Below are 19223 nucleotides of genomic sequence, written 5' to 3' on the forward strand. Positions count from 1 at the left end.
GATAATGAGGGGGGTGGGGGAAACTGCTCAAGAGATGTCTTTGAGTGAGAGGAATCCTGATCTAGCACACACTGAAGGAGGAGGCCTTAGGTGGTCCAGGAAACAGTCCAGAAACTGTCACAAGCACTTCCAAATGTGCAAGTGGAGAAAGTGTGCAGATCATAGTATTTAGCCTTTATATGTAGTAACAGAGAAAATAGTCTTTTGAAAGTCAAAAATGAGTCAAGGACGATTCAGTCACATAAATCAGAGCAAATTTAAGATCTGAACAAAGCTGTCCATTTTAAGATTTTTTAAAAACGGAAGATAATTTGCATACGTAAACTATTTAAACATAATAGGGAAAAAAGAAAAGAAAGAAAAGGTTTGAAGTGGAGAGAAGCAAAAGATAAAACAAAGAATGAAAAATATGCAAAATAACACAAAGAATTTACATGAAACAGAATCCAAGGACTCAACACCTATTCTCAAGAATATTTGGAGAGATAGAAGAATTTAGAGAAATTAGGAGCTGAAATGGATCACACAGATAATAGGAAAGAAAACAAAATGAGTTGAAACATAAGATTTCACAGCTAAGGACAATAATTGAGAGGCAAAATATTCAAATGGAATGTATAGATTAGAAATAGCAAGAATCAGAATAAACATGATAAAAAGTCAAATAAGTGATAAAAAGAGAATAATGGAGGCAATTATAAGAAATTAAGAGAAAATAGAAACAGATATTAAAGATTCACATTGCGAGATGATGGTAAGTAGGCACACTGACATGATCAAATATGTGAAAACTATTTATCAGAAATCTGGCAAATGGAATAAAAAAAACTTAAGAAATATAATACAATCACAGTCTCTGACATGAAGGAAGAAAATAATCTAAAGATATTACACTACAGATCAGAAAGAACTTTAACAGAATATTAACAAATGACACAGATTCTGGTTAAACTGTTCTGTGTCCATGATAAAGAATTACTTAGATAGAGGCAGAAAATGCAAGTCAATTTCTTCAAGAAGAAAAAAATAAGCTCGCCTCAAATTTCATCAAGTAACATTAAATGCCACAATACAGAGGAACAGTGTCTTCAAATTTCTGGTGAGAAAAAAAAATGTACGAGTGAAGATCAGAAAGTTACCTTTGGATCTAAAGGCAAATGTCAAACATTCACATAAATGAGACAACACATGTTGAGTGCCCATGAGTTCAAGGATGGTTAAAAAATTAACTATTCAGTATTCAAATCCAGATAATCAAAAGATGACTCAAAAACTGAGAATTCAAAGACAGTTTTTTAATGATATGAACATGGTTAGTAAAGGGATGATGGTAAATATTGAATTCTTTTAGGGAACTAGGAAAACCATCTAGAAAAATTAGGGTTGCAGGAAAGTCTATAATATAAACCCTGATAAAGTAAACTAGATCTAGCAACAGAATAAGTGTAAGGAATGGTAAAATGTGTAACTTTAACTTCTAGAGCAGGGGGTCACTACATGCAGATTAAATTGAAACACAATTAAAAACATTTCTTTAATGGCTATTTTCTCCCCACTATACAATTGATAGTAGGGACCATGTCTATTTTACTCCCAAGTGTGAACGGCCCCCTCTCCCCTACCATTGATGCTTAAAGTCTAATCCAAGAATTCACTGAAGACAGAAAAGTTGTGATAGTTCATTCTATCATTGAATATTCATTTATAGCTGAAATAATTATTTACAAGGAGATGTTCTTATATACTATTTGGTTACCCAGGGGATAATTCAATTATAAAAGGATTATAAATAGTCTATTCTATTGTTTTATTTGTATATTTTTTTTACTGAAAATGATGTGATTTTTAATTTATAGATAAAAGGCTCTCTGAATGATACTCAGAAAGTTTTACGAGTTTAATTTTAAAATAGATTTGAATTCACAACAGGTCTTAACACACAATGATTTCAATATATCAGTCATGCCAGAGCACAATGTGGATGACAATTACGTGATGACTCCTTAATAGTCCAAGGGGATAAAGACCTTTTTCAAATGTGGGGAAAATTAATTTTTTTATAGTATTAACCCCTGAAAGCTATTCTCCTTTATAGACTACAATAGTAATGTCAGTTTCATATACTTTTACTTTATAAAGAACTCCCAGAGGAAGAAATTTCTGGAGGTTTTCCCAGATATATACAGCTACATTTTCTGTTGTGCTTGTAACATCTGCAAAGTATGGCACATCCAGATCCAGATTCTTATGATCATGGGGTTTCATAATTGCTTCCTCCATATTCTTTTTGAGGTAGGTCATATTCATAACCACTCCTGTAACAGTATTAGTCTTTATAATTGTACCTTTGGCCATTTGGATTGTTGCATTTCCCAAGCAGTTTCAAGTTTTCTTCCTTACTCAGAGATTTGCTGTGGAGCCAGTGGGTGGGTGGCCCCGAAGAAGACCAGGCGGCACGGTGGCTGCCTGCGGCAACCACATGCCCCACCTCCCCCCTCCTCCTGGCCGAGCTCATGAGCTCAAGGCCTTCTACTAGGAAAGAAGTACTACTACATACAGTACGTAGTTTTCAGGATGAGTAATCAGGTCTCTGAAATGTTAGAATGGCTCACACTAGCTCAAAGAACAACTGTTAAATTTTCAGAATTTCCACCAATGACTTGTTTCTATAATCAGCCATGGTGGAAGTATTTATGCCACAGAAATAGATGCTACAGCAGGAGTTATAGATAATATATTTATCTTATAATTTAGATTTGTTTGCAATGAGGAGACTCCATATTTTTCAGTAATGCTTACTTTCAAAAAATATTCATTTGAAAACGTTTTAGAACAGCAAGAAAAAAGAAAGGATATTTCAAAGTGTACTGCTTACCTAATCATAATTATTGAATATATAATATCCTTGTGTATTTTATAAGATTTTAGTATGCATGTTTTTGAAAATTAAAATGCAACTTATAATTCTATTTTCCATACCGTACACTGTAATATAAGTATCTCCCATGTTTAGGTATTCAATAAACAACATTTTAATAAACTAATCCACGATATGTAATTATCTTGAATTTATTGAATATTTACATATTTTCAAAATATTCACAATTACACAAAAATTATATGAGGGATGTTTCTGTGCACTTTTCCCTTACTTTCTGGTTACTTTCTTAAATGTATCCTAGAATTTGGATTATATAGGAAAAGAATATTAACTTCTTGCAAGACTCTTTAATAAATGTAACTAAAACCTATCTACAGCTTATACTCAGTGGATTCTGATTTTTATACCAAAACCATACTTTGGCATTTTTTAAATATAATTTATTGTCAAACTGGCTTCCATACAACACCCAATACTCATCCCAACAAGTGCCCTCCTCAATGCCTATCACCCACTTTCTGCTCTCCCTCACCCCCATCAACCCTCAGTTTGTTCAATGTATTTGAGTCTCTTATGGTTTGCCTCCCTCCCTCTCTGTTTGTAACTATTTTTTCTCCTTCCCTTCCCCCATGGTCTTCTGTTAAGTTTTTCAAGATCCACATATGAGTGAACACATACGGTATCTGTCTTTTTCTGACTGACTTATTTCACTTAGCATAATACCTTCCAGTTCCATCCATGTTGCTGCAAATGGCCAGGTATCATTCTTTCTCATACTTCAGCATTTTTAGACCTTGGCAAGTTTATAGAATTTGGGGAGGGGAAAGAATGTGGGGAAAAACGAACATCATTAAAAAATAATGAGAAAAATTTTAAAAGCACCCATGAAAATAATGTTTAGCAAACAAAATATCCTATAGGTTTTAAGTTCTAAGCTATGTTCCATATAACCAATTATTATATCCAGTAGAAAAAATAGTTTCTTTGTTAAACTTTTTACTCTCTAGGAACTTAAAGTCTGAGTGTTATTTTTATCAACCTATACTGCCATTTGAAAAATAGGAAAACAGCCAACATCATATACAATGCAGCAGATTAGAAATGAAAGGGCTTATATGAAATATCTTAGGGGACTGTTAAAATGAACAGAAAGCAAAACAAAAAAAAAGAAAGAAAAAAGGAAAAAAATGTGTTTGAATTTTTAGCTAGAGAAAAATCCTTTTGCTTTACTAATACAGATCGCCCCCAATTTATGATGGGATCATTATGTCCCTACAAACCATCATAAGCTGAAAATATTGTAAGTCAAAAATGCATTTAATACATTTAACCTACCAAACATTATGGCTTAGGCTCGCCTGCTAAAACGTGCTCAGATCACTTACATTAACCTATAGTTTGGCAAAGTCACGTTAACACAAAGCCTGTTTTATAATAAAGTGTTGACTATCTCATGTAATTTAGTGACTACTGCACTGAAAATGAAACACATAATGGTTGTATGGTAAAAAATGGTCGTAAGTGTATCAGTTATTTACCCTCAGGATTGCGTGGCTGGCTGGGAGCTGTGGCTGCTGCCACTGTCTAGCATCATGAAGCATCCTACCGCATATTACTAGCTTAGGAAATGTCCAAAATCAAAGTAAGAAGTATGGTTTTTACTGAATGCACATCATTTTCACACTACTATGAAGTCCAAAAATCCTAAGCCCAGCCATCTTAAGTTGGGGACTAGCTGTAGTCAAATGCCAAAAGAAAAACCTATTATGTCCCATGGACTATTCAATGGCAACTGTAATATAATGTGTTTTGCTTTTCACAATTCTGAAAGGAAATTATTGTCACCATGTTAAAACAAGGCAAGTCCAATGTTCATAGGAATTAGGCTTGCCCTTTTTTAACAGAGCCAAAAACAAGTCTGAAGCCCAAGCACAAAAGGTCAGTCACAAATGGTAATATATTACAGAGGTATTTCTTCATTTAAGTAATCTGAGTTGGATCTTCAGCCTACAATAGCTAATCAAATAAGACTATACTAAAGTACCAATCCAACCAGATATCAAAGCATTTACTCAGGATGAACCCAAAGACATGAAAAGGGCCTAAAACTTTATTCTTCTTTTTACTTTTGGTTTGTCACACTTTGCAATATCCTTGGGAGTATTTTAAATGACTCACCTCCCCTCAAGCAGCATTTTTCCTGCTTTTAAAATGATTAATCTCAGGTGCTTTTTGCTCACGATATATCACTCCTACAATGAACAGCATCAGCAAATATGTAATCTTTAAGACACTTAATTTATCTAATTGAGAAAATGAAAATAGAAGTTGAAAACACTCAGTGGAAGATAAGTTCTGCGGATAATGGTTATTGAAATGATAGTAGTTAAAAAGAAAGGACAATTACAACAACAGCAACCAAAAAAAAAATGAAGAAGAGAGTTTCAGGTACAAAGGGGTGTAGGTTGAGAAAACCAGGTTTTACCAGTTACATGCTAAAAAATGAAAAGATCCTGGGTTCTCGATGGCATTATTTCAATAACTGTGCATTGAAACTGTGCACTGATATTGTTCTAATAATGAGTTATCTATTATGAATATGCAATTTCAGCAACTAGTCTATATGAATGGTGCATGTTTTTAATAATCCACTTTACCTTTCTTATTTCTCATTTCTAAATGTAAAAATAACCTGAATACGGTTCAGTTCTACTGTATTGTGCAACTCCAGGGGGCATGCTGTATTTTAACCAAATGGGGCCCCTACAGTCATGCAATGGGCAGCCCTACCTTAGATATTTATGTTCATTTTGAAGAAGCTTTTTATAGAAAGTTGATTAGCTACTATTTTTATAGATGTTTTCCCCTTACTATCACTGTTAGCAATAATACGCTTTTAAGGCCATATGTTCAATACAGCAAATAAAATATTTCTTAGCAACTGAAATATATATGTTCTTCTGTATAGAGTGCTCATTCATTCAACAGATTTTTTTTTAATCTCTAGTATGTTCCACACAATCAGATTACAAAAATGAATAAGACACTCTCATGGTCCTCAAGAAACATCTTAATTTGAGGTTATCAAACTTCAAATCACATAACTGACTTGCCTTTTCTGATTATATGCTCCCCAAACCATCTTTCAATTTTTGTAACGTAGTTTCTCACATGGCACCTAGGAAGAAAATGTGCTTACTATGAGACTTAAGTACCTGGTCTCCTAGATACCTGTATTTCTTATTATAAATTTATACTGGCATCTTAGTTATAATTAGGTTTCCCATGTAGCTTCCTTTATGTAGTACTTTAAGTAATTATAGGTCTTATTGTAAATTGATATTTGAATTTTATATCTTTCTCCTGAGCCTGGTTAACATGACCCTGTCCATGAATTTTATCTGCCATGGGATGGGCATACTAGAAAATAAAATTTCTGAAATAAAATAGCTTGTGGGTAATGGTAAATTTACTAATGCCACATTTTAAAACCTCTTGGCAGTGGGGACACTGAGTAGCTCAGTTGGTTAGGTGTCCGACTTTGGCTCAGGTCATGATCTCATGGTTTGTGAGTTCAAGCCCCATGATGGGCTGTGTAGTGACAGCTAGGAGCCTGGAGCCTGCTTTGGATTCTGTGTCTCCCCCTCTGCCCCTTTCCTGCTTGTACTTTCTCTCTCTCTCTCTCTCTCTCTCTCTCTCTCTCTCACAAATAAGTGACCATTAAAAACATAATAATAATAAAAATAAAACCTCTTGGGAGTTACCAACCTAAGCTTCTCTAGGTAATCTACCTCTTCCTTTAGATCAGTGAACCAATTTAATATTTGACAGTAAATAAAATACTAGGTTAAATACTGGAGTTCCTGAACCAATTATAATTTCTGTATACAAAATTATAGCTCCAAACTTGATTTATTTCCTCTTAAATTTGTATATTTCTTTTGAATAAGTGTATACTTAAAGCACATTTAGCGGACTGCTTCTTCCTACCATACCATCTACAGTCCTTAGGCCTACTAACTATAATCTTAAATGCAAAAAAAGTTAAATTCCAATTTATACTAGTTTTTAAAAACTGCTTACTAATAAGTTATGATGACAAAAACTTGGATTACAAACTACTGTTTAAAATTTGACGGGCGCCTGGGTGGTTCAGTCGGTTAAACAACTTTTAATTTCACCTCAGGTCATGATCTCATGGTTCCATGAGTTTGAGCTCCACATTGGGCTGCACTGACAGCATGGAGCCTGCTTGGAATTCTCTGTTTTCCTCTGTCTCTGCTCCTCCCCATTCACTCTCTATCTTATTCTCTCAAAATAAATAAACATTAAAAACAATTTAAAAAATAAAACACATTTGTGAGTAGGAAAGTCAAAAATTTTCAACCTACCTTTGTCAGCAGTGATTACCATCACTGATATTAACAACCCTAATGTAATCAATTGAATTGGAGGTAGAAACAAATTATAAAAAAAATATGCCCAATAATAAACATAAAATAAGGTTATAGGAACAGTGTCAAAAATATCATTAATGACTACCATTGTTGAATGAGCTAAGTTTTTGAACTAAAGCAGAGACCCTCTCTGGAAGACATTTATGTAGCCAATCTAATACTTCCAGTTCTCTGCCTTCCAAACACATAGTAGGATTTCATTACCTGACTCCTTCATCCCCACTTTGGATTAATGGAGTCATATAATTAGTTCTTGCCAATGGTTTTAAGTGGAAGGGATGTTTATTAAGCATTTAGCGGATGATGTAAGACCCTGCAGAGCATTATTTTTCCTCTGGCACAGTGACTAGCAATGAGACAGTGGGTCTTTTAGTCTGGGGCCCTGAATATTTACAATGAGAAGAGGCCCCCCCCGCTAACCTGTTATGTACATCTAAAATGTACCAAATATAAACTGTGGTTATAAGCTAATAAAGTATGAAAATTATTTGTTAACACAACCTTTCTTAATAATATACACATTTCATATTACATTAAAAAATAATTCAGATAAAGACTGTTTACACGAGGCAGCATTAAAAATAAAGTGCAAAATGGGGCACCTGGGTGGCTCAGTCGGTTGAATGTACGACTTCGGCTCAGGTCATGATCTCACAGTCCGTGGGTTTGAGCCCCGCATCTGGCTCTGTGCTGACAGCTCAGAGCCTGGAGCCTGCTTCAGATTCTGTGTGTGTGTCTCTCTCTGTCCCTCCCCCACTCATGCTCTGTCTCTCTCTGTCTCTCAAAAATAAATAAACAGTAAAAGAAAAATTAAAAAAAAATAAAGTGCAAAAAATAAAAATAAGGAGGCAAGATAAAAAAGTAGAAATGACAAAATTAATGGACAGATTTCAAGGCAGGAGGCATTAAATTAAAAATTATACTTCATTTTTATAAAATATCAAATCAACAAAAATAAAATATACTAAAGTAGAGTGGCCTAACAATAGTGTTTCAAAATATATGCAGCAGGAAAAAGAAAAGTTAGAAATGCAAGGAGAAATGTAAGAGTCTACTTCATTAATTGGAGATCACATTATCTCCCCAAACTGGGCAGAAATTAAAATGCATTTGGAAAGAAATTGATGGTATCAGTTAAGAAAGTTAATTAGCATATAGTCTTTGTACATTAAGAGATAGTGAAAGGAAATTTTAACTAAATCTAATGGACTATCACAAATTAATATAATCGATGGCTTCCTTATATTGTTAACATACATATACACTCACAGCAGGGCCTTAGGACTGGGGAGAGGAGAAGGGAGATGATTATCTAGAAAAGAGTTAGAGGCAGGAGAAGATTGAAAAGTAGGGATGGAGATAGAAAAAAATAAGCTTTATCTCCAACAAACAGGAAAAAAATACATTATTTATAGACAACCTCTGAAAATTCATTAAAGTTAACAATACGTTAGGAAATACACATAAAAATCCAGATAATTTGTAAATAAAATGGAGCAATCATATAGGCCATATGTTTAACTAACTGTATTGAAAGAAGTTTATGAATTAACAACCAAAATGAGCGATGTGATCATGAGACACTGAAACACCAGAAGAAAACATTAAGAACAGACAAGAAGAAAATATTTGTAAATGCATAACAAGAAAATAGGTAATATCAAAAATATACACATAATGGCTTTGAGTCAACTGGAAAAAAATTACACATTGGAAAATTGGGAAAAGTATATAAAGGGCATTTTTTTTGCTTGTTTTATTTTTTATTATAATTCCAGTTAGTCAACATAAAGTGTTATATTAATTTCACGAGTAGAATTCAGTGATTCATCACTTACATATAACACCTGGTGCTCATCACAAGTGCCCTCCTTAATTCCCATCACCTATTTATCCCACACACCCCCTCCCCTGCAGCAACCTTCAGTTTGTTGTCTATAGTTAAGAGTTTGCTTTATGGTTGCCTCTTTCTTTCCTCTGCATGTTCATTTGTTTTGTTTCTCAAATTCCGCATATGAATGAAATCATATGATATTTGTCTTTCTTTGACTGACTTATTTTGCTTAGCATAATAGTCTCTAGCTCCATCCATGTCCTTGCAAATAGCAAGAGTTCATTCTTTTTTTTATGGCTGAGTAATTTTCTTTTGTGTGTGTGTGTGTGTGTGTATGTATATGTATATATATGTATATATATGTATATATGTATGTATATATGTGTATGTATATATGTATGTGTATATGTGTGTATATATATATATATATACACAAAAGAAAATTACTCAGCCATAAATATATATATACATGTATATGTATATGTATATGTATATGTATATGTATATGTATGTATCACCACTTCTTTACCTATTCATCTGTGAATGAACATCTGGTCTCTTTCCACAATTTGTCTATTGTTGATGATGATGCTATAAACATCAGAATGCATGTGCCCCTTCAAATCATTGTTTGTATCCTTTGGGTAAATACCTACCAGTGCAATTGCTGGGTTGTAGGGTAGTTTTATTTTTAACTTTTTGAGGAACCTCCATTCTATTTTCCAGAGGGGCTGCACCAGCTTGCATTGCCACCAATAGTGTAAGAGGGTTCCCCTTTCTCCACACCCTCATTAACATCTGTTGTTTCCTGAGTTGTTAATTTCAGCTATTCTGACAGGTGTGAGGTGGTATCTCATTGTAGTTTGGATTTGCATTTCCTTGATGATGAGTGATGTTCGATCATCTTTTCATGTATCTGTTAGCCATCTGTAAATCTTCTTTGAAAAAATGTCTGTTCATCTCTTCTGCCCATTTTTTAACTGGGTTATTTGGTTTGGGGATTCTTTATAGATTTTGGATACTAACTCTTTGTCAGATATGTCATTTGCAGATATCTTCTCTCATTGTGAAGGCTGCCTTTTAGTTTTGTTGATTGTTTCCTTCCTGTGTAGAAACTTTTTATCCTAAAGAAGCCCCAAGAGTTCATTTTTGCTTTTGTTTCCTGTGACTCCAGAGATGTATCCAGTAAGAAGTTGCTACAGCTGATGTCAAAGAGGTTGGTGCCTGTGTTCTCCTCCAGGATTTTGATGGTTTCCTGTCTCACATTTAGGTCTTTCACAGATTTTTGTGGATGGTATAAGAAAGTGGCCCAGTTTTGGGGCGCCTGGGTGGCGCAGTCGGTTAAGCGTCCGACTTCAGCCAGGTCACGATCTCGCGGTCCGTGAGTTCGAGCCCCGCGTCGGGCTCTGGGCTGATGGCTCAGAGCCTGGAGCCTGTTTCCGATTCTGTGTCTCCCTCTCTCTCTGCCCCTCCCCCGTTCATGCTCTGTCTCTCTCTGTCCCAAAAATAAATAAACGTTGAAAAAAAAAATTAAAAAAAAAAAAAAAAGAAAGTGGCCCAGTTTCATTCTTTTGCATGTTGCTATCCAGTTTTCCCAATACCATTTGTTGAAGAGACTATATATTTTTTCCATTGGATATTCTTCCTTAGTTTACCATATATATAGCTTTGGGTCCATTTCTAGATTTTCTATTCTGTTCCATTGATCTATGTGTCTGTTTTTGTGCCAGTACCATTCTGTCTTATCACTATAACTTAAAGCCCAGAATTGTGATCCCTCTGCTTTGCTTTTCTTTTTCAAGATTTCTTTGGCTATTTGGGGTCCTTTGTGGTGTTGTACAAATTTTAGAATTGTCTCTTCTAGCTCTATTTAAAATGCTGGTGATATTTTGGTAGGGATAGCATTACATGTGTAGGTTGCTTTAGGTAGTACAGACATTTTAACAATATTTGTTCTTCCAATCCATGAACATGGGATGTCTTTCCATTTCTTTGTGTCATCTTCAATTTCTTTCATCAGTATTCTATAGTCTTTAGAGAACAGATCTTTTGCCTCTTTGGTTAGGTTTATTCCTAGGTATCTTAGGTTTTTTGGTGCAATTATAAATGGGATTGATTCCTTGATTTCTCTTTCTGCCTCTTCATTATTAGTATATAGAAATGCAACCAATTTCTGTATGTTGATTTTGTATCCTGTGACTTTATTGAATTCGTGTATCAGTCCTAGGAATTTTTTGGTGGAGTCTTTCAGGTCTTCTACATAGAGTATCATGTCATCTGTAAATAGTGAATGTTTGACTTTTTCCTTTCTGATTTGGTTGCCTTTTATTTCTTTTTGTTGTCTGATTGCTGAGGTTAAGACTTCCAGTACCATGTTGAACAACATTGGTGAGAGTGGACATCCTTGTCTTGTTCCCGATTGTACAGGGAAAGATCTGTTTTTCCCCATTGAGGATAATATTAGCTGTGGGTCTTTCATATACAGTCTTTATAATGTTGATGTATGTTCCCTCTATCCCTACTTTGTTGTGGGTTTTTATCAAGAAAGGATGCTGTATTTTGTCAAACACTTTTTCTGAATCTGTTGAGAGGATCATATGATTCTTATCCTTTCTTTTACTAATGTGGTTTTACAAAAAGCATTCTTGAAAAAAGAAATACAAATGACTAACAGACAGGCAAATAGATACTCAACTTCACTGGTTATTATGGAAATACTAAACAAAAAATTTTTAAAAGGTACCATATTTTTCTCATATTTTGAAATCCTCAATAGATTGATACTTCATAGTGATTGGATGTGGCAAAACTTGTAAAATACTAAAGCATTTACAGAAAATAATTTGGTTGTATCTAACAAAAACTGAAAATGTGCATGTCTAACCCAGCAATGCCATTTCTAGTTATCTTATAAACACAATATTCATGGTTTACAAAGCATCATTTATAATTGTACACACACACACACACACACACACATCTATACATCTAACCTATACATCTAACAATAGGCTAATGACTAAATTCACTACACTATAATTATACTATTCCATAAATAAACCAGAATAAGGAAGTTATTTATCTACCAGTATATCCATCCAGATTTAGTCATAAAAAGAGTCCTAAAAATATTAAGCAAAGAAAGCATGTTCCTAAAACATATCAACTACACATATTTCTGTTTTCTGCCAGGATGGAATGGCATATAGCTCATCAAAACTTCCACAGAAAACAACCAAAAAAGGCAGATAATTTAATAAAGAGCTGCTGAGGCACCAAAGTCTTGATGACACAATATACTAAGACAAAGAAGTCAAATGAAGTGACACCAACTTTCTCCTCACTTCTTTTTCCTTTCAAAGCATTTGCTCATTCTTAGTGCAAAGAGGCTTAGAAGCCAGGCAGCAGAGAACTGCTAAGAGGCCAGGATCCAGACAGCTTTCAGCAGTATCAAAGAGCTCAAGAAAAAATAGAAGGTGGAGCTAGAAAGGTAGCCAGTGCTTGAAGAGCCAAAATTCCTGAAAGAACAGAGGCACAGAAATTTAGCCCAATGTTTGAAAGTTTTGTTCTGTGGCAATTAATAAATTTGAAAGCTGTTGAGAAAAGTGAGTTCTTAGCTAAACAGAAAGGCGCTGTAACCCAGAGAAGAGTTTTAGCTGTTTCAAATTCTAAGGGCGAGCAAGATTTCAGGATCAGCAAGAGAAGGAGACTTAGAAAAGACTTGTTCTCAATTAAATTCTGTGGAAATGTAAGAGTGAGTGTGGACCAAATATAGCCTTATATTTACAAAGACTGCAAACTCACCTCAAGACAGCTTAGTCACTGATCCGGTTGAGGTAATCTGCCCTACTTTACTGACTGAATTAAGATAGAGTGAGTTTTCTCTGGAGAAAGGACATTTTTATCCAGAGACTCTACAAACTTTTATGGGCAAATCTGGCATTAATCAAAAGTTACTAGGTAGGTCAAGAAGTGGGATCAATAGAAAAAAAGATACAATAAAGACAGACTTGCAGCTGATCAGGACATGGAGGTTATCAGACAGAAACTTTGAAATAAAGATGCTGCATATGTTCAATAAAAAAATGACAAGATGGAGAATTTTAGCAGAAAAATAGAAACTATAAAATAGGCAGAATATTTTTAAGTAATTCATGGGTCAAAAAAATCACAATGCATATTAGATAACACTTTAAATTGAACAATAAAACTACAACATATCAATAAAAGATTAACTCAGTATTATTGTGTTATTCTAAATAGTTCAGTTTCCCATTTTATTAACTTCTATTTTTCATTTATCAAGTATTTATATTCTAAATATTTTAAAAATTAAAATCATATTTTATAGCCTATTAATAGATTATTTACTTCAGATAATAATGGGTTTACAAGAAAGTAAGAAGATTTACAGAAAGTCCTTCTGATATATTTGCAATATCGTATTATTACTCACAACCCCTTCTGATTAGCTGTCTTTTCCTAAATAACCAGTGAGGAGTTTTGTTATTTAAATTAACAAAGGGTTTTAGTAGAAAAAAGTTCAGTAAGTATAATTCGACTACATGAAGGATATGAAGCTAAAAGAAATCCACCAATTAATTCCAATTCATGAGAAAATTTTAAGAAGCTTCAGATGCAAATTTACATAATACAGAAGTTTCCATTTATGTTTTTAAGAAGAAACTTTAGGGGCGCCTGGGTGGCGCAGTCGGTTAAGCGTCCGACTTCAGCCAGGTCACGATCTCGCGGTCCGTGAGTTCGAGCCCCGCGTCAGGCTCTGGGCTGATGGCTCAGAGCCTGGAGCCTGCTTCCGATTCTGTGTCTCCCTCTCTCTCTGCCCCTCCCCCGTTCATGCTCTGTCTCTCTCTGTCCCAAAAATAAATAAACGTTGAAAAAAAAAAATTAAAAAAAAAAAAAAGAAGAAACTTTATTCCTCTTTATGAGCTTTAGACATCCAATCCATAAAAATTAGAACTGATGCACTAAATTTTAATTAGTTTCCAAAAAATCTGAGAAGAAATTGTAATAGTGTCCTTCCCTAAAATAAACTGTAAAGAACAGTGAAGTTTCATTAGCACATTGTTAAGGGAATCATAGAGAGTTTCCAAATGAGAAAGAAAAGTGTGATAAAGAATAACTTAATGAGGATTTGTGTCATACAATATGAAAAAACAAAACACTAAAAACAAAGCCTTATTTAAGTGTTAACACTGGAAAGTTCTCATACTATTTGATTTTAAATCAAGATAAATCTGTACTTTTAACATTATGTAATATAAGGCCAAATAAAATATAAAATGCTACCATTGTTTTCCCTACTTTTGCTACACATTACACAGATGAAAGAAGGCATTTACTTTGAAGAGGGAAAATGGTAGTTTGTGCTTTAGAATTATAACAACAACATAGTAGTGTAGCCCAGGTATAAATGCTATCTGACTGAAAATTTAAGAAAGTTGAAACCTTAGCAATAGCTTTACGAAGAACATTAAGTATCTACTAAGAACAAAGCACTGTGCTAAGCCCTATAAAAAACACAAAGTAGAAGTATTGTAGTTACCAGAGTAAGCTGAGAAACTCTTGTCAGGGTCAAAATTGCATCTGTAGCACTAAATTATACATAGGTATAGAGAAACTATTGATACTAGAATCCTTTACCATAAGCTATTTAAAATATTTCAGGCAACAACAATATTTCATTGTCTCTTTCAGTATTGGAACCACAAAGACTGAAAAGAGTAAAGTGTGAAACATGAGTTTAGACTTCTAATAATCTGTGTCCTAGCATGTAGGTATCTGCCAATCATTGATTCATTCTACATGTATTGTTCACCTTCCACATATCACAGACATAATGCCGGGGGCAGGGAGTCTAGAAATTCTACAATGCAGAGGCAGAGACAGATAAACAGAACGAGCAAACACAACCAATTATCTCCTGCCCTCTGTACACACACATCCATATATACACACAAAGAGTCATTATTATCAAATGAGAAAAGTATTATGACAAAGATAAGGAAAGAGTATTACTATGTTATGGGAACCCTAGGAAAGAACAGGCTTTTGATCAATGTTCAGATCTAAACACAATCTAGTAAATTGCAGGTCAGTGCAATCAGGTCAGTTGTCACACTGCAACAACTAGTAAACCCAGTAAAGTGGATAACTTTAAAAAGTTACATACTTTTTAAAATATCAGAGTACTGAGGAAGCTATTAAGAGTATAAAAGCTAAAAATACCAAAGGGATGAACGTTTCCTCAACAGATAATCACCATCTGTTTTCTTCTCTAGGGGCATTTGATTTTGGGTGTGGTCTGAGGATCAGTGCAGGATCACAGAAAGTGATTTCACTGGAATAAGGAGACACCAGAAGAATATTTGGTGAGCATAAAGAGCCAGTGTGATTGTGGGAAACTAGATAAACTACAGGCAAGTGTGGGGAATAAGCTTAGGAAATCCCTGAGCTTGCGCTGGTGGGTTAACAAGGCATAAAGAAATAGAAAGCCACAGCATGTATGCATCTAAGATTAGGTAAAACAGATTAGGTAAACAGGACAAAGGCCCCAGTATAGGACAAAAATATAGGAATAGAAAAGTCTCAGAATGAAAGCATCAAAAATGAGGTAAAAAGATTAGGTATTCAGGGCAGACCCCCCCCCAAAAAAAAAAACAACTTACTACAATAGCAGAAAGCTGCTTTCACAGGAAGGAAGGACCAAAATAGGTAAACAGGTAAACAGGGCTATGGACCACAGCAGGGCGAAGTTGCCCAGAGAGGAGCTAATTAGCTAAAGAAAGATGACTTGTTGGCCCTGAGATAGCATGCTCTGTCTGTCTTGTCCTGTAGGCTAGCTAAGATAAACAGACTTGGCGCCTCATGCTTGCAGTAAACAACCAGCTGCCTAGCACTCGGACTTTGTTTTGTATTGACCCAAACCCCTAACACCGCATATCTTTGAAACCCCCTTTCCATCACACCCATGAGTTAATGTTCATGGATTCATTGTCTCTTTGTTCATGTCCATCAGGCTTGTAAGCCTTCTGATCCTAATAAAAATGGAGCAAGGACCCTTACTCAGGGCTCTTGTCTCCTCCCGGATATTAGCCTCTCTTGCATTTCAATCCTGTGTCCACTATCTTGCTGGACAAGAGAGAACTCCAGACCCAGAGTCTATGACAGACAAGTGGTTAGTTTTCCACATCAAATTTATTTGGGTAAATGGACAAGGATGGCACTGGACCTGAAGGGAAGAGTGAAATCTTTCCATCTTGCTATAGTTGTGAGGCAAATACTGAGAACTGTGGAATGCATCACATACACATCTGACATATTTTGAAACTTTCTGGGGCAAAGCATGAAAGCTAAAACTCCCTCAGTCTTTCAAGGCTAAGGAGACAAAAATCTACCATGCTTTCAATCAAAAGTTCATAAGGGTCATGTCCAGGGAAATGGGCCGAACCAACGGTGAACTGAATCTTAACTAAAATTGCAACCCAAACATGATCCTATTCTGTCCTGGGTTGGATTGAAGTGACTAGCCCCTCATGGATAAATCCTCCCTGTTGGCAAATTAACTGTAGAGCTAAAGATTTTACAAATATTTTATACACAAAGTCTGACATATAATAAAAAATTACTTGTCATGCAAGAAGGCAGGAAAATGAGACGACCAATTAGGACAAAAGGTAAGCAATAAAAAACATATGAATAAATGATCCAGATATTGGAATTATCCAAGAAAACCATTAAAATACCAATATGTTATCAACAATTAAGGAAAAGGTTGAAAAATTTGATGGAAAGATGAAAAATTTCTATAAGGAATTAGAATCCACAAAGCAAACATCAAGTTGGTATTTAAAAATTGACCAAGCACAAGGTCTGAAACTTCAAGCCCACTAAATGAGGTTAATAGTAAACTGGACAGAGAAGAAGACACAATTCGTAAACTATAAAAGAGGTCAATAAAATATTTGTAAACCAAAACACGGAAGGCAAAAAAGCATGGAAAGAACAAAATAAAGTGCAAGAGACATAAGGGACATAGTGAAGGGTTAACATACCTGTCACTAGACTCTCCAATAGAGATGACAAGGAGATTGTGGCAAAAGTAATATTTGAACAGATAATGACCAAAGATTTTCCAAAACTGATCAAAGATATCAACACACATATTCAACAATATTAGCTAACTGTAAATAGGATAAATAAAATGAAGAACATAACTAGCCACTAGCTATTGAAATCTGAAGACTAAAATAAATTGTAAAAGCAGTAACAGTAAAACTGATAGCAGACTTATCAATAGAAATGTGGAAGTCAGTAGAAACTATGCTGAGCCCCTAAAGATTAAAAAAAATTCCAAACTAGATTTTAATCCAGTGAAAATATTCTTTAAAGGTAAGGGTGCAATAAAATATTTTCAGACAAATAAAAAATAAAAGAAGTAGTCAGCTGCTGAGATAATCGGTTGCAATATACATACATGCATACATACATATACATATATATACATGTACATGTATATATAAAACACAGGAAGTTTGTCAGGATGAAAGGAAAATGACCCTAGAAGAAAAGATAAAACTAAAGGAAGAAATGAAGAGCAGTAGAAATGATGACTATGTTGATACATAGAAAAAAATATCGACTGTTTAAAAGAACAGTATTACTGTGTCTTGTGGACATACATCATAGAAAGAAAAATGTCTGATAACAATAGTTCAAAAGTTAAGAGGAGACTAAATAAAGGTAAAGTGTTGTGTGGTTCTAGCATGGCTTATAAAATGCTAATACACTAACTTAGATAGACTCTAGGACACTAACTTGGATAGACTCTGGTTGGAACATGCTGTCTTTGAGGTGCTTAGGAAATCCCCAGTTGGAAATCTGTAGCATGAAATGCAATATGCAGTTTTGAAGCACTTGGGGAAGATGTAGACTGGATAAATGTGTTGGGGGTTATCAGTAGCAGCAGCCACTATAGTAACTGGAGGAGAGCTCTAAAGAAAAAGCCTGAGAAGAAGAGAGGAGGAAGGTAAAAAGAGGGAAGATGGGGGAGAGGGGAGGGAGGAGGAAAGGGAAGAAAAAAGAAAAAGGAAAAGAAGGGAAGAGGAAGGAAAAAAGAAAGGACAGATAGAGGAATGGATATGGAGAAGGAAGAGTAAGGCAGGAAGAAGGAAGAGTGTCCTCAAGGCTTAAAATATTAATAATGCTATCACTTATTGAGGGCTCATAAACACCAGACATCATAATAGGCCCTTTAATAATTTTTTTTTCAAAAATTTGGTTCTATAGCCCTGTGAGGTAGATATGATTACCATCTCCACTTCAAAGCAAAAACAAAACAAAACAAAACATAACAACAACAAAAAAAAAGCAAAAAACAAAAACAAGCACACAAGCAAACAAAAAACCCGTGAGTTTAAAGAGATTAGGTAATATTTCCAAAGTAATACAGATATTAAACAGCAAAATAAAAATAGTAAATCTAGATATTTCTGACAGGTTTCATGAAATCAAACACATGCTTTAGTGCCCCTGAGAAGGGCCTCAGGCCCCTCAACAAGAGAGTTCTTGGTTTTGTGTGAGAAATTCAAGAGTAAGATATTTGGAGAAAGGGACAAAGATTTATTAAGTATAGAAGTAATAAAGGAGATACTTCATAGACAAAGTAGTGACCTTTCCTCCCACATGGGAAATGGGTCCCTCTTTGACTCTAACGAAAGGTTTTATAAGTTTTTAAAAACTAGCTAACCATATAGGGAGGGCTTACTCTTTAACTTTGGATTTATCACTTATATTGGGAAGTTAGTTTTTCCATTGTCTTAGGGTTGTGGAATTGCCCACAGGGAGCAATTTTAAGAATGTCCAGGCTTTATTACTTTCACTGCTAGGGGGTGTGTGGTCTTGTGGTCTTCCATGAGTCAGATCTCATTACTCTTTTTATGACCTACTGACATTTAGGTTAAAGTTCAGCTTAAAAACCAAAATGACTTTACTTTGGTCAATTTGTCTCCAGAGTCTCCCTTCCCTCCTACCT

General features: G+C 34.8%; 1 protein-coding gene across 1 annotated transcript in view; it reads right to left on the minus strand.

The window, feature by feature from the left end:
- The window catches only part of STPG2 (sperm tail PG-rich repeat containing 2), a 640262-nt gene that overhangs the window by 124804 nt on the left and 496235 nt on the right, over positions 1-19223 (minus strand). The window lies entirely within an intron of this gene.

The sequence above is a fragment of the Lynx rufus genome, unplaced genomic scaffold (genome assembly GCF_022079265.1).
Source record: "Lynx rufus isolate CCGP_SWC_20201006 ecotype Redwood Valley unplaced genomic scaffold, mLynRuf1.p SCAF_3, whole genome shotgun sequence".
NCBI classification, from domain to species: Eukaryota; Metazoa; Chordata; class Mammalia; order Carnivora; family Felidae; genus Lynx; species Lynx rufus.